Source organism: Otolemur garnettii, unplaced genomic scaffold, assembly GCF_000181295.1.
Source record: "Otolemur garnettii isolate 467f Iridium unplaced genomic scaffold, OtoGar3 scaffold00085, whole genome shotgun sequence".
In the NCBI taxonomy this organism is placed as follows: domain Eukaryota; kingdom Metazoa; phylum Chordata; class Mammalia; order Primates; family Galagidae; genus Otolemur; species Otolemur garnettii.
The window spans coordinates 7,581,169-7,595,486 of NW_003852480.1; the positions used below are offsets into that span (position 1 = coordinate 7,581,169).

The 14,318-nt window shown below is 35.9% G+C and overlaps 1 protein-coding gene and 1 pseudogene across 1 annotated transcript in view; one reads left to right on the forward strand and one right to left on the reverse strand.

Annotated features, from left to right (window-relative positions):
* The window catches only part of LOC100944423 (E3 ubiquitin-protein ligase MARCH1), an 851,823-nt gene that overhangs the window by 157,066 nt on the left and 680,439 nt on the right, over positions 1-14,318 (reverse strand). The gene's annotated exons all lie outside the window — the stretch shown is intronic.
* On the forward strand, positions 9,173-9,241 carry LOC111726902 (annotated as a pseudogene).

Here is a 14,318-nt window from a genome sequence, read left to right on the forward strand (position 1 = left end):
AAAGGTTTATCTATTTTATTGACCTTTTCAAAAAAACAACTTTTTGATTTATTGATCTGTTCTATAATCCTTTTGTTTTCAATTTCATTTATTTCTGCTCTAATTTTGGTTATTTCTTTTCTTCTGCTGAGTTTGGGATTGGAGTGTTTTTCCTTTTCCAGGTGCTTGAGATGTCCCATTAAGTTGTAAATTTCCTCTCTTTCTGTTATCTTGAGGAAGGTTTGCAGTGCTGTAAATTTTCCTCTTAGGACTGCCTTTGCTGTATCCTAGAGATTCTGGCAATTCATGTCTTCATTATCATATTTTTCTAAAAATTTGATAATTTCCTTCTTAATCTCATCTATGACCCAGCTATCAGTCAGCATAAGGTTATTTAGTTTCCATATGCATAAGCAGATTCCTCTTGTTACTGAGTTCAAATCTTATTCCATGATGGTCCAAGAAGATGCAAGGAATAATGTTTATTCTTTTAAATTTGGTGAGGTTAGACTTGTGACCTAAGATGTGATCAATTTTGGAGGATGTTCCATGGGCTGATGAGAAGAATGTGTATTCAGTTTCATTAGGATGCAATGTTCTGTAGATGTCTGTTAAATCCAATTTTTGAATGGTTAAGTTTAAGTCTAAAATTTCTTTACTTAGCTTCTTATTGGAAGGATCCAAGCTTCTTATTGGAGGATCTATACAACACTGCCAAAAGGGTATTAAAATCTCTGACTGTTATGGTGCTGGAGGAAATCAAATCGCTCATGTTTGTTAGAGTCTCTCTTATAATTGAGGCACATTTTTGTAGGGTACATAAATGTTAATAATTGAAATCTCATTATGTTAAGCATTACCCTTAAAAAAATCTGAGATGACCATCCTTATCTTTCATTACTTTTGTTGGTTTAAAGCCTATTGTATAGCTTGTGAATAAAATTGTAACACCTGCTTTTTTCCAATTTCCATTTGCCTGAATTATAGATGACCATCCCTTCACCCTGAGTCTATATTTATCTTTTAAGGTAAGATGAGATTCTTGTATACAGCAGATATCTGGCCTGAGTTTTATATCCAGTCAGTCAACCTGTGCATCTTAAGAGGACAATTTAAGCCATTCACATTAATTGATAATATTGATAAGCCTGGTAGTATTTTGGGTACTAAGCTTTTCAAAAGTCCAGTGGGCATCATTTTTAATCCGTTCACCACTGTGGATGTTGGAATTTGATCAAAAGTTTCTGAGTGAGTTTACTTTGGTGGTAGAGCATTGTGCTTGTCATTGTAGAGGATGAGTCTGCGAATATCCTGGAGAGCTGGTTTAGTTATGGCAAATTTCTTGAACATGTGAATGTCATTAAAGTATTTAATTTCTCCATCATCAATGAAAATCAGTTTAGGTGGATACAGGATCCTGGGTTGAAAGTTATTTTGTTTTAGTAGGTTAAAGATCAATGACAACCCTCTTCTAGCTTGAAAGGTTTCAGCAGGGAGATCTGTAGTCATTCTAAGATTCTTCCCCTCGTTGGTTATGGTTTTCTTATGTCTCGCTGCTTGCAGAATTTTCTCCTTCATATTAACTTTGGTGAAGTTAATTATAATGTGTCTGGGAGATGCTTTATTTGGATTGAGTCGTGCTGGGGTTCTGAAACTGCTATCTCAATTTCAGAATCTCTTTGGAAAGAGAGGGGAAGTTTGGAAAGTTCTTGATTAACTCTTGGAGTAGAGCATCTGGGCCTTTCAAAGCAACCTTGTCACCTTCAGGAATTCCTATAAGGCGAATATTAGTTTTTTTGGAATTATCCCACAGCTCTCTGAGAGAATGATCCATTTTTGTTCTCCACTTCTCTTCCTCTTTGAGTATTCGGAGCTTTCAAAAGATTTGTCTTTGGTTTCTGAAATCTTTTCTTCTTCCTGTTCCATTTTGTTACTGAGGGATTCTACTAAATTTCTCATATCTTTGAGGGCTGCAAATTCTTTTTGCACTGTGTCAAAACTTTCGTGATTTTGTCTTTGAATTCATTGAATTTTTGAGACAACTTTTAAATTATTCCTAGAATTTTAAATTCTAACTTACTTCCATTCTGTTAATCTTATTTGTCATACCAAAGTCTAAACTCTATTTCTGACATCTCAGCCATTTGTTTATGAATGGGATCTTCTGGTGTGTCCATCTTGTCATTTCTTGGGGGATTTGATCTACTCTGATTATTCACGTTGCCAAAGTTTTCCCGCTGATTCTGCCCATGATTATTTGGCTAGATGAACAGGTAAGGTGAAATTGGATTGGGGGCTCCTGGACTAGTGATTAACCAGCCCTTTGCCCAAGAGCTGGGACTGGTGACTGCAGCTTTTCCCCTATAGTTTTTCAAAGGACCCGCACAGTACTACTGCCTGAGACACTGGGGACCTGCTTGGTGTGGTGGGGCTAGGTTGCTCTGTTTTGTATTCAGTTGATACAATTCTAGTGTATCAGTAACTCTGGGTTGAAGTCTTAGCTGTGGAGAAATACAAGCAACTAAGACACCCTGCCACCTGTTTTTATTAAATTAAAATCTCCTTAGTAAAATTTTCATTCATATCTTGAATTGATTTTCTGATTTCTTTGTATAAGTGTGTTTAGATTTCTCTTGCATCTTCTTGAGCTTTTTTTAAATAAATATTTTGAATTATTTTTCTGGCCTTTTGAGTAATTCTTCTTGATTGGGATCTGTTGCTGGATAATTGTGGTTCATACTTCCTTATTTTTTGATCTTGTCTGTGTCCTTCTGTTGATATCTGCACATATTATGTAAAATTTGCTCCTAATTTTTTGAAATTGCTCTCAGGGGAGAATTTATTTCTGAACACATATAGAAGCGGTGGGTTGAGTGAGACACTTTGGCTTTGATTTGGAGTGCCTGTGGTAGTGTGGTCTTTGAATGATTTCTTTAGTTGTACACAGAGTCAGTGGTATGAGGGATTTCCTCAGTGATTCAAGGTATAGTTATTAGTTGAGGCTATTGTGAAGTTTTATTAGAGATGTGGACATCAATTAGTCAGTCTTTGGGTCCCAGTAGTGAGAACAGTTGGCTGAGTATGCCTGTTTTTATGCTGCCCAGCAGCTTACACAAGTACCAGCATTAGTGTGTGCTAGAGAGCCAATTCTTACATCTTGCCTTCTCAGAAGCTATTAGTGGGTGTGGTGGGCCAGGTGTGAGGGCAGATTCTCAGGCCTCTGCACTTGGGTGATGGCAGCAGTGATGATGGAGCAACCCACTAGTCCTCAACCAGTCTGTGCTGGTATTGGTGGCTACAGTTGGTTGGTCAGGCTAGTTACCAGTTCTGTAGATGCCTATAGCAGGGCAGCGGGTATTATCCTAGGCAGGCATAAAAGAGCTTGATTTCTCTGTTTCTTTTTAGTCAATCTGTGGGTGCAAGCTTACCAGCCTAAACTCAGCCTTCAGGCAGGGCATGGCCCAGTGTCAAACTCTCAACATGGGGCCTTGGGTCAACAACCAGAGAGGTCAAAGCCCCTCTCTTCACAGGCAAGCAACACAAGCAAGAAACTGTGGGGAGTGGGGTCTGCTCATGTTTCAGCCTCAGCAGTAGCCCACAGCAAGATAGTGGGGACCTTCTAAGAGGCTCCCTCTTTCTCCACATCTGTAGACCCCTGATATCTAGGCTTTCAAAGTAGTGCAAGCTGATGTTATTCTAGGCTAAGATGCCTGATGGATTCCATGTGGGCTTCCTTTCTTAGTGATCTCTTTGCAATCTATAGGCAGCTCCCTGCATTAGGTCTTAGGCCTACATAGGTTGACAGGTTCTCCTATAGACATGATCTTAAGGCCCATTCAGAATGTGGAGTTGACAGGTTCTCCTATGGCCATGAGGGTTAACAGGTTTTCCTACAGCTATGGAGGCCCACATGGGTTGACAGGTTCTCCTATAGCCATGATCTTAAAAGCCCATTTCAGAGTGTAGAGTCCTGGGTGTTTGTCTCTTACTGGTTCTCCATGTCCAGGCACTTCCTTTGGCTCTCAGCCAGTCCCCACCCAGGCAAGCTTTCTGGAACCTACTCCCTTCTTACTTTTGGTGCTTCCTATTACTCTTCTAGTGAATCCTTGCTTGCCATCCTAGATGACCTGTTTCAAATGTGAGTATCTACTTACTATTCTCATTCTTCTCCTTGGATAAGGCACATTCTATTATGTCTAATCACTTCATTTTTCTCCCTGCTGCCCAGATCACCCTCTCTAGAGCCTACTGCCACTTAGAAAACCTAAGATGACTCAAACCCATATTTCTCAACTCCTGGGTTCTCTTTAGCAATGGAGGTTCTCTTTAGCAAGATATAGGACCATGGCAGCACATGGTCCTATATCTTCATCTTGCTGATAAAGATGGAAATCTGTACATTATCTTAAATTCTTCCCATATATAGTCTCCAAACTAGTCTTCAGGCTCTATATACTTTATCTTTCAAATGATATCTCATATTTACCTCCACTTTCTAAACTTCCATATTTCACTTGGGTCAGCTGCAATTGCCTTTTAACGATCTCCTCTTTTGTGTGTTTTTAAAAAAGTAACTAACTACAGTGCTCTTATTAAAACTCAAGTCTTTTCATGTCACTTTTCTGTTTTAAAGTTTCAGAGTTGCCCATAACTTCCACCATAAGTTGAAGCAAGCATCTTACATGATCAGTGCTTATTCCATGGTTTCATGTCTGTCACTTTTCCAAATACAGCCATTTGATCCAAGTGACTAGCAGCTTCACACTATGTCATGCTGCTTTGTTTCTTGGTGACTTTGATACATTTATTTTTAATCTATCTATTTATCTTATCTTTTAAGATGTAGCTTAGACTTAACCTGTGTAAGTCGTTGGGATGCCACAGCCTAATTTGGATCTCTCTTATTTGTGATTTTATGCTGTCTTTCTTGTGTCTTATCAAACTCTCAGGACTCTTCTCTGAGTTTGTAAGTGACTAGTGCTTGAATCTTTATTAAACCCATTAATTTTTCCTTAGTGTCAATCTTCCCTGAATTTCTAAGGAATTTTGATCTTTCATCATCTTTTTTTGGATTCATCCACTTTTTTGTATTCTGTGGATCAGCACCTGATTTGCATCATCTCTCTTGTCCCTTCTGTATTCTCTGAGGCTCTTTGTTATCCTCCCTCTCTGGAATCCTCCCTCCGCCCACAACTTGATCTTTAGACTTCTAAACATTTTTCTATGATTTACTCCCTAAATATCACTTCTTATTTTAGAGCCACCATCTTTAAGAGGTAAACCTTATATCTTTACTTTCAATCCAGATTTGTGTTCCAAGATCCTCCACTATGATCTCAACTCCTTCCCAACCCTCATTAAAGTTTACCATTATATAACTTGTATAATTTTATGATTGCCTGAGTTACTTATTACACTATAAATTTCATGACTTACAATTACATTCCCAGTTGCCTGACATTGTAGTGATCAATAAATGTTTTCTGATTAGATGAATGATAATTAGATGTTAAACAGAACTACCTTGTTTCTGAACAGCACCTGAACACAGGTAAACAGTATCTCCATATTTTAAAGGGCTGTGCTTTCCCATCTCTATAGTATTTGCTAAGATTCCCCCTCCTAGAACTAGTCTTCTGACTTTTCTACAACATTAACCATCTTAGGCTACATACAGAAAAAAGAATTGATAGAAAAGCAGTGCTATTAGGTGTGGTTGAGAGAATGCATCTATCTATCTCTAGCCATGTAAGGGAAGCTTTAGGACATGAACAGTTATTTGAGTTGGGCTTTGTACCCTTGGGGGACCATTCACATCATAGACATTGTAGTTTAGTATAGTAAAATAATTTCAGTCAAGTAGCACTACAATGTTATTATAATTAAATCAGTATATTTTGACAATTATATGACAGATACAAGTAGATTATCTTGAGTAAGTAGTACCTTTTTCTTCTTTGCACAATTGTACTGTAAGGATTGTGAAAGACTTGAATTTGATATTTGTCATCTACATTTTGGAGGCTACAGAGAGTATGTCTCTTAGCTAGGAGAATTTAAAGATAAAAGAGTAAACCTATCTGGGCAGTAATACAGAATGAGGAGAAAAGACTATTTGGAACAAAATGTATTTCCACAGGAATAAGGGTTTCCTATGAACTTAAATAGTCTTAAAAGAAATCAGGCCTTCCTAATGGAGTAAAGGAACCTTATTGGGATAAGTCTATATGTATTTTGGCTATTTATGATGGGTGAGTAGCAAATAATCCAAAACCTAATGGCTTAATACAATGACATTTATTTTGCTTACACACCTGCAATCCAAACAAGACTCAGCAAGGACAATTCTCTCAGGTCTACTTGGTATCAGCTGGAAAGCTTTAAGGCTTGAGGCAAAAATCCTGTGACTGCTCTTTCACTCACCTATCTGCCAGCTGGAGGGACGGAGGAACTCTGAACTTCCTTGAGCATCCCTCTTTCTATGGAAAATCTCTGTGTGATCTTTCCAGAACAGTGGCTTTAGGGAAGCTGGGCTTCTTTCATACATCTCAGGGTTCTCAAGATGTGTGTGATGAGAGAGAACCAGGCAAGAGTTGTTTCACCTTTCGTACCATGGCAGCCACACTGTATCACTTCTGCCATAAATTCAGTTGATCAAAGAAGTTAAAAACTAGTTTCAAAGGGGAAGAAACACAAGGCTTTCCACTTGATAGAAAAGTGTTAATGTCACATTATAAGAACAAGTGGCAGGAAATATATTTTTGTATAGCCACTGAAAAAAAAAATTCATGACATATCAACTGGAAAGCATATTGCCCATATTAGAGAGGATTTCATCTGGACAGTCTCAAAAAGCAACCTGCTACAGAAATGTTTCCAAAGAAAGCCAGCATTCGGGCAGCTGCCACGCCAGGACCTCAACATCAGATTATGAGAACAATACCATTTGTTCTTTTTACCAGAATAGAATTATGAAATCTCTCATTATTTCTCTCATTATTTTATTCCTCATTTCCTATATGTATATGTATTTTGAGACAAAGTCTCATTATATCACCCTAGGTAGAGTGCCATAGCATCACAGCTCACAGCAACCTCAAACTCTTGGGCTTAAGCAATTCTCTTGCCTCACCCTCCCAAGTAGCTGGGATTACAGGCACCCACAACTATGCCTGGCCTTTTTTTAGTAGAAACAGGTCTCCCTCTTGCTCAGGCTAATCTCAAACTCCTGAGCTCAGGCAATCTACTGCCTCAGCCTCTCAGAGTGCTAGGATTATAGGCGTGTGCCACCTCACCCAGCCCCAGATGAGGTATTTGTATAGTCATTAAATAATTATAATAATTTTTGTTGTTTTTAGCCTTCTTTTTTTGTTCTCCGAACACGTAAGTTTTTATAAAGTAAAATTCTCCTATATTATTCGAAGTCTACCTAACTCAGGCAAAATTTACCTAGGATCTATGACCTTAAGTTGGTTATTAGCTTTTTATTATATATGTTTTACCTAATACCTTAGACAGACTACCACAAAAAGTGATTGTTATATTTTATATATTTATATATTTTTTATAATTTATAAATTTTATATTTGTATTTTTATATATTTCTCTCCTCTTCTAACAAAATCATCTTAAAATAGTGGAAATACTGAGTTGGAGAATCAAGAAAGCAATCATTGTGGAACTTTAACAATTTAGTCCCTTAAATTCAGTATAAATTCTAAGAGGCAAGAAGCCATGTTCTTTTCACATATCACAAACCAACTACTAAAGATCTTTGCTGAATAAACAAATAAATAACTAGTTTATTTTGGTAGCAATTTTTTTTTCTTCTGGTAGATTGAAAGCCTATGAGGAATCAAGAAGTATTTAATTATTCCATTTTCATTTTCTGAAGGTATAAATTAAGGCTTACTAGGTCTGAAAATTATGGTGTTTTATGATGGAAAGTGTTACGTTTATGGATTTAAGAACAAAGTTCCCCTAGTTTATCCTCTCCCTCGTGGTAGCAAGAAAGATATATTATCATAATTTTATCCTTGTCTCACTTCAGTAGAAGGAAGAGATGGGAAACAATTCACATGATTATTGAATTTCATCTTAAATTGGTCTATTTATATGTTGCTATTTCTTCATATAGCTTTGGTTGTAAATTTTAATGAAATGAGAATCAAATGAGGGAATACATGATGTGTCTCTGCAGTAATTAGTGCAATAGAGATTTGACAATTATCCTGTTAATCTGATCAACAAAGACAGCCAAATTGGGTAGTTTATGTCTCAAAGTGAATTTATTTGGTCTAGTCAATCTAAATTGACTCTGAACATTAATTACATTAACAACACAGCTGCCAACATTCTGTGGGATACATGGAAAGAGCTCAAAAATAGGGGATGATGAAGTACGCAGGAAGGAAAACAAACATTAGATGATAGCAAGTAGCTAATTGGATGCAACTAAGAGAAGCTAAAAAGCTGATCTAATTATAACATGCAAAAAAGTAAAAAGGAAACCAAGGATATAAAAAATTAAAATAGATATTTAATATCTAATAACATAAGAAATAAAAGAGGAGAGACAGAGAGAGGAGGTAGAAACCATGTCAACTTATTATCTTTGTATGATCAAAAACTCTCACTTCTTTAACTTTCAGTAACTCAAACAATTCCTTTTTAAATTACTTGAAGGATTTGAACCAAATTATGTGCAAGTCTTAGACTTATCAATCTTTATGGAAGATAGATCTCAATGCAACCTATAGTGATGAGTTGGGCAATCCACAAAATCAAATTATTTCTTAAAATAAAATGATAAGTGAAAAATTCAAAGATGTAATCATCAAAAACCATGTTAGACAATATGAATTTAAAGAAATCTTATATAGTTTACTGTCCTCAAATATATTTAAAAAATATTAACTTGGCCTTAGGTCAATTTTTCTTACATTGATTTTGAGTTGAGGAAATTCAGAGGAGGAAAGTTATAATTGCTTAAGATAATCATTCCTTTTTCTCTGAGTACCAACTCCTATCCTTACTCTTCCAAATCCCAGAAAACTATTAATTGATGGATAATTAGACTAAATGTCTAATTTTGCTCTAATTTGTCAGTAATTCATTGCACTGTAATACGCAAATATGTGCAAAAATTAGAATTAAATTTAATAGAATCAATTACATTTAAAAATAAATTCTTGTGCTTGCTTTGACAGCACTTATACTAAAATTGGAATGATACAGAGAAGATTACCATGGCCCCTGCGTACTTTAACTTTATGATCTTTCCAGAAAAACAATTTCCAACATTACCACAGTATTATAAAAAAGTTAGAGCTGTGTCATTAATTCCCCAGGGTCCATTTATGAGCAATGGTTTTTAATCATCAGTATTTCTTGCTAAGAGAAAGGTAGCTTAGCAAGGCTGAATGTCAGGAATGAAGATGTAAAAACTTGCAAATATTATCATATGATGTCAAGATTGGGATTATTTTTTCTAACTGCACTGAAAATATCTGGGCACTATTACCTTCTTCCTACAAAGGAGTTCAACATATATGTTCTAGAGCAGCAGGGTCTGTCTGACAGAATTTTCTCTAATGATAAAAATATTCTGTAGCTATGTTGTCCAACATAGGAATCACTAAACACTTGTAGCTACCGAATACTTGAAATTTGGCTAGAAAGTGAAGAGCTGTTTTTAAAATTTCATATAATTGCAATTAATTTAAATTTAAGTAGTCACCCATGGCTAATGGATATGTGGATGCAAATGAAACCCTCCCAGCAACAGCAATAAGCCAAGCAAGCTGAATCTTACATGGGTGAATCAGAAAGGATGCTATCAACTGAGTTTCTTGGAAGTGAAATAATGGACCATAACACAGGATGTCTCAAAACTTTCGTAGTCATCTATGTACTATCCTGGACAATAGAATTCTAGAGTCAATAGTCACATATTTGTTACTGTAAATCCACCTGGTATGTAGAATATATACCTGTATTTTTTATTTATCTACCAAAGCAAAATTTGTTTTATCTTGACCTGAAGGGTCCATACTATTGGGTAAAGACTTCCCCAATCACTTGTGGGATGAGTAAGAACTACTTGCATCACTGGGCTTAAAAGACATGAGATCTAGGCAGTGCCTATGGCTCAGAGGGGTAGGGTGCTGGTGCCATATGCTGAAGGTGGTGGGTTCAAACCCAGCCCCAGCCGAAACTGCAAAAAAAAGAAAAAGACATGAGATCCTAAGCTCATTTTATAAGTTACTAATTCATGTTATACTAAGAAAGATGAAATTACAAAAGTATCAGAGTATAATACCAAAGAGTTTAAATTAAATTAAAATGGTCTGTTTTCTAAATGTCAAGATTTCCTCTGCCAGTTTTATTTAGTATCTTTATTTTCCTACTCCACCTATAATTTTTCAACAGATTGTTGGCATGACTTTTTTTCTGAGTTCTTTAGGAGCCTGTTCTTGGCTGGGCATTGCATCAAGAGACCTGAGCTTCCTACTCTCCTGGTGATAGGCCAGGTTCCTCAGCTAAAAAGACCCAGGATATAAAGACTAAATACCAACACTAATCCCAAGTCTCATTGTGTCTGATTCATGAGCTAGCCTGCAGTTTCATTTCTGAATTTCAGTTTTGCAAACATCATCTTTCTTAACAACTAAATTTGTCTTCAACTAAAATTTTTTTGACCCTGGACTTCTCTGAAAGAGGGTCATTCTTTTCTTAAGGGATGTTCAGAGTAATAGAATGTAAACTGATTGAACATTTTAATAAAAGACTATATTTGTTTACTATAGTGTTGAAGGAGATAAAGTGTTATTGATCCAAGCTTCTTAATGAACATTCTATTCAGGGATTTAGTCATTGACAATAGTTAAAAGGGGGATTAAAAGCAGTACTTAGAAACCATGAAGTCAAATTTCCTTATTCCACAGATGTAGCCCTTTCTCCACCAACCACCCATAACACATTCATATAAAAGGACAGTAGAACCTCTGTACATTGACTACCTAAGTGACTGTAACAAACTGGTCAACATATGGAGGTGGTCACCATAAGAACCCTTTATTGAGTACATATGGTACAAGTCCAGTCTATGAAAATTAGGTCAACTTAAAGAGGAGGCCAAGGTAGGGAGGTGGTCCACTATAGACATTGTGTGCATTAGACAACCTGAAAAGACCAATAACAATCACTGAGATTGAATTGGTAATAAAAAATCTCCAGCAGAGAAAAGCTCAGGACTAGATAAATTCACAGCCATATTCTACTAAATGCACAAAGAAGAATACACATCAATCCTCCTGAAACTGTTCCAAAAACTCAAGAAAGAGGAAAGTCTATCTAACTCACTTTATGAGGCCAGTATCACCCTGATACCAAAACCAGACAAAGTCACAATAACCACAACCAGGACAATCTACAGACCAATATCCATCATGAGCATAGATGCAAAAATCCTCAACAAATCCAAGCAAATCCAACAGTACACCAAAAAGATACTATGCTATGATCAAGTGGGTTTTTATACTAAGCATAGAGGGATGGTTCAACATATGTAAATCAACAAGTATAAGACATCATATAAAGAGAACTAATGACAATAACCATATGATTGAATAGATAGAAAAAAAGAATTTAATAATATTCAATATTCCTTCATGATTGAAAAAAGCCCCAACAGACTAGCCATAGAAGAAATTTATACTTCAAAATAATAAAGGCCACACATGGCAAACCCACAGGCAACATCATACAAATGGGAAATACCTGACAGCATTCCCTCTAAGAACTCGAAGAAGACGTGCCCACCTTTCACCACTTCTATTCATTGTGTTAAAAGAGGTCCCATGAAGAACAACCAGACAAGAGAAATAAAAGGCATTTAAGTTTTACTTCCTCTTTTGAGGAAGTAAAATTGTTCATATTTGCTGATAATATGATCTTATAGCTGGAAAACCCTAAAGACTTCACCAAAAATCTAAGATATGAGATGAAATCAATAAAGTTTCAGGCTACAAAATCAATATATGAAATTCAGTAGCATTTCTAAACATCAGTCACAGTCTAGCTGAGAATCAAATCAAGAAGATAATCTCATTTACAATAGTTATAAAAATATAAAATATCTATAAATATATATGACCAAGGAGGTGAAAGATCTTTATCAGGAAAATTATGGAATACTAATGAAAGAAATTGGGGATGACTCAAACTGAAAACCATTCCATGCTCCTGAATTGGAAATATCAATATTGCCAAAATGTTTATACTGCCCAAAGTAATCTACAGATTCAATGCAATTTTTATCAATATACCCGTGACATCTTTCCTAGAATTAAAAAAAAAATCCTAAAATTCATATGGAACCAAAAAAGAGACCCAAGGCCAAAGCAATACTAAGTAAAAAGAACACAGTTGGAGGCATTACATTTCTGGACTTCAAATTATAAAACAAAGCTATAGTAATTACAATGGCATGGCACTGGTATAAAAATTGACACATAGATCAATGGAATAAAGGACCCAGAAATAAAGCCACATAATTATAACCAATTGATCTTTAACAAACTCTACCAGCAACTACATTGGGGAAAGGATACCCTTTTTAATAAATCGTGCTAGGAAAATTGGATTGCCATATCAAAAAGAATGAAAGTGGACCCTTATCTTTCACCATACACAAAATCAACTCATTGTAGATTTGTGAATTAAACACTAAATGTAAGACTTGAAGCTAGAAAAATATTGGGAGAAAACTTAGAGAAAATTCTTCTGGACATTAGTCTAGTCAAAGAATTCAAAAGCACAGGCAACAAAACCAAAAAAGGACAAATGGAACTTAGTTAAACTAAAAAATGTCTGCACAGAAAAAGAAAAAAATTACCAAAGTGATAAAACAATGTGAATAATAAGAGAAAATATTTGCGAAGTATGCTTACAACAGGGGAATAAATTCCATAATTTACAAGGAACTCAACTCAATATCAACAACTATAACAAAATCCCAAATAATTCCATTAAAAGTGACCAAAGGATGTGAGTAGACATTTTTCACAAGAATAGCTATAAACGGGCACCAAGTATATGAGAAAATAGTCAAAATCACTAATCATTAGATGAATGCAAATTAAAATCACAATGAAATATCAAGTCACACCAGTTGGAATGGTTACCATTAAAGGACAAAAAATAACACATGTTGATGAGGATGCAGAGAAAAGGAAATTCTTGTACGATCTGTGGAGCTATAAATTAGTATCAATGCGTTAGTCCATTAATGTGATTCACCACTTGTTGACAAAAGAGTGTTTGGGTTTTGGATAAACACTGATGGTAACCAGGCAGTACTTACCATTACCCCTGAGTGAGATCCAGTACTGTGCTGGTGTCAAGTGTTGATTACACTTGATGCCAGCATAGTGTCAGCTGCAGTGAGCAGAAGAGTGCTTAAGTCATGCCTACTCCAACTCTAGGCATCCCACTCCAGAGAGAGATTCCTTATCATTGTGGTAAGCAGAGGGAAGAAATCAAGAGGTTGCGTGGTAACCCAGGGCATTCCCCCTATCTTGACCAACTCTATCAAGGCTGTGTATCTAGAAGTCTACAAGAGTTGCAGCATTCCTGGCATTAGGGTGCCCTCTAGTGCTAATAAGGTTGCAGTGACCACAGGCTTACATTGCAACAATCTCCTTTGAATACGTGGAAAGACAGGTACAAACAAGCCAAGACTGTGAAGATTGCAATAAATGCCTAACTCTTCAAAACTCTGACACTGATGAGCACTAGAAAGCATCAAGAACATCTAGGAAAACATGAATCCACTAAACACACTAACTAAGGCACCAGTGACCAATTCCAGATGGAGATACATGACCTTTCAGATAGAGAATTAAAAATAGTTGTTCTGAAGAACCTTAGTAAACTTCAAGACAACCAGAAAAGGAATTCAAATTATATCACAGAAATGTAACAAAGCAATTGAAATAATAAAACGAAATCAAGCAAAAATTCTGAAGCTGAAAAATTCATTTGACACACTAAAAAAAATGCATCAGAGTATCTCAACAACAGAATTTATCAAACATAGGAAAGAATTAATAAACTTGAAGAAAAGATATATAAAAATACAAGAGTGGGGGGAAAAGATAAAAAGCTAAAAAAGAAGCATGTCTACAAAATCTAGAAAATAACATCTAAAAGAAAATCTAAGTTATTGGACTTAAAGAGGAAGTAGAGAGAAAGAGGGAGAGTTTAGGGTAGAAAGTTTCTTCACAGAAATAATAACAGGGCCATGGGGTGGCTCATGCCTGTAATCTTAGCACTCT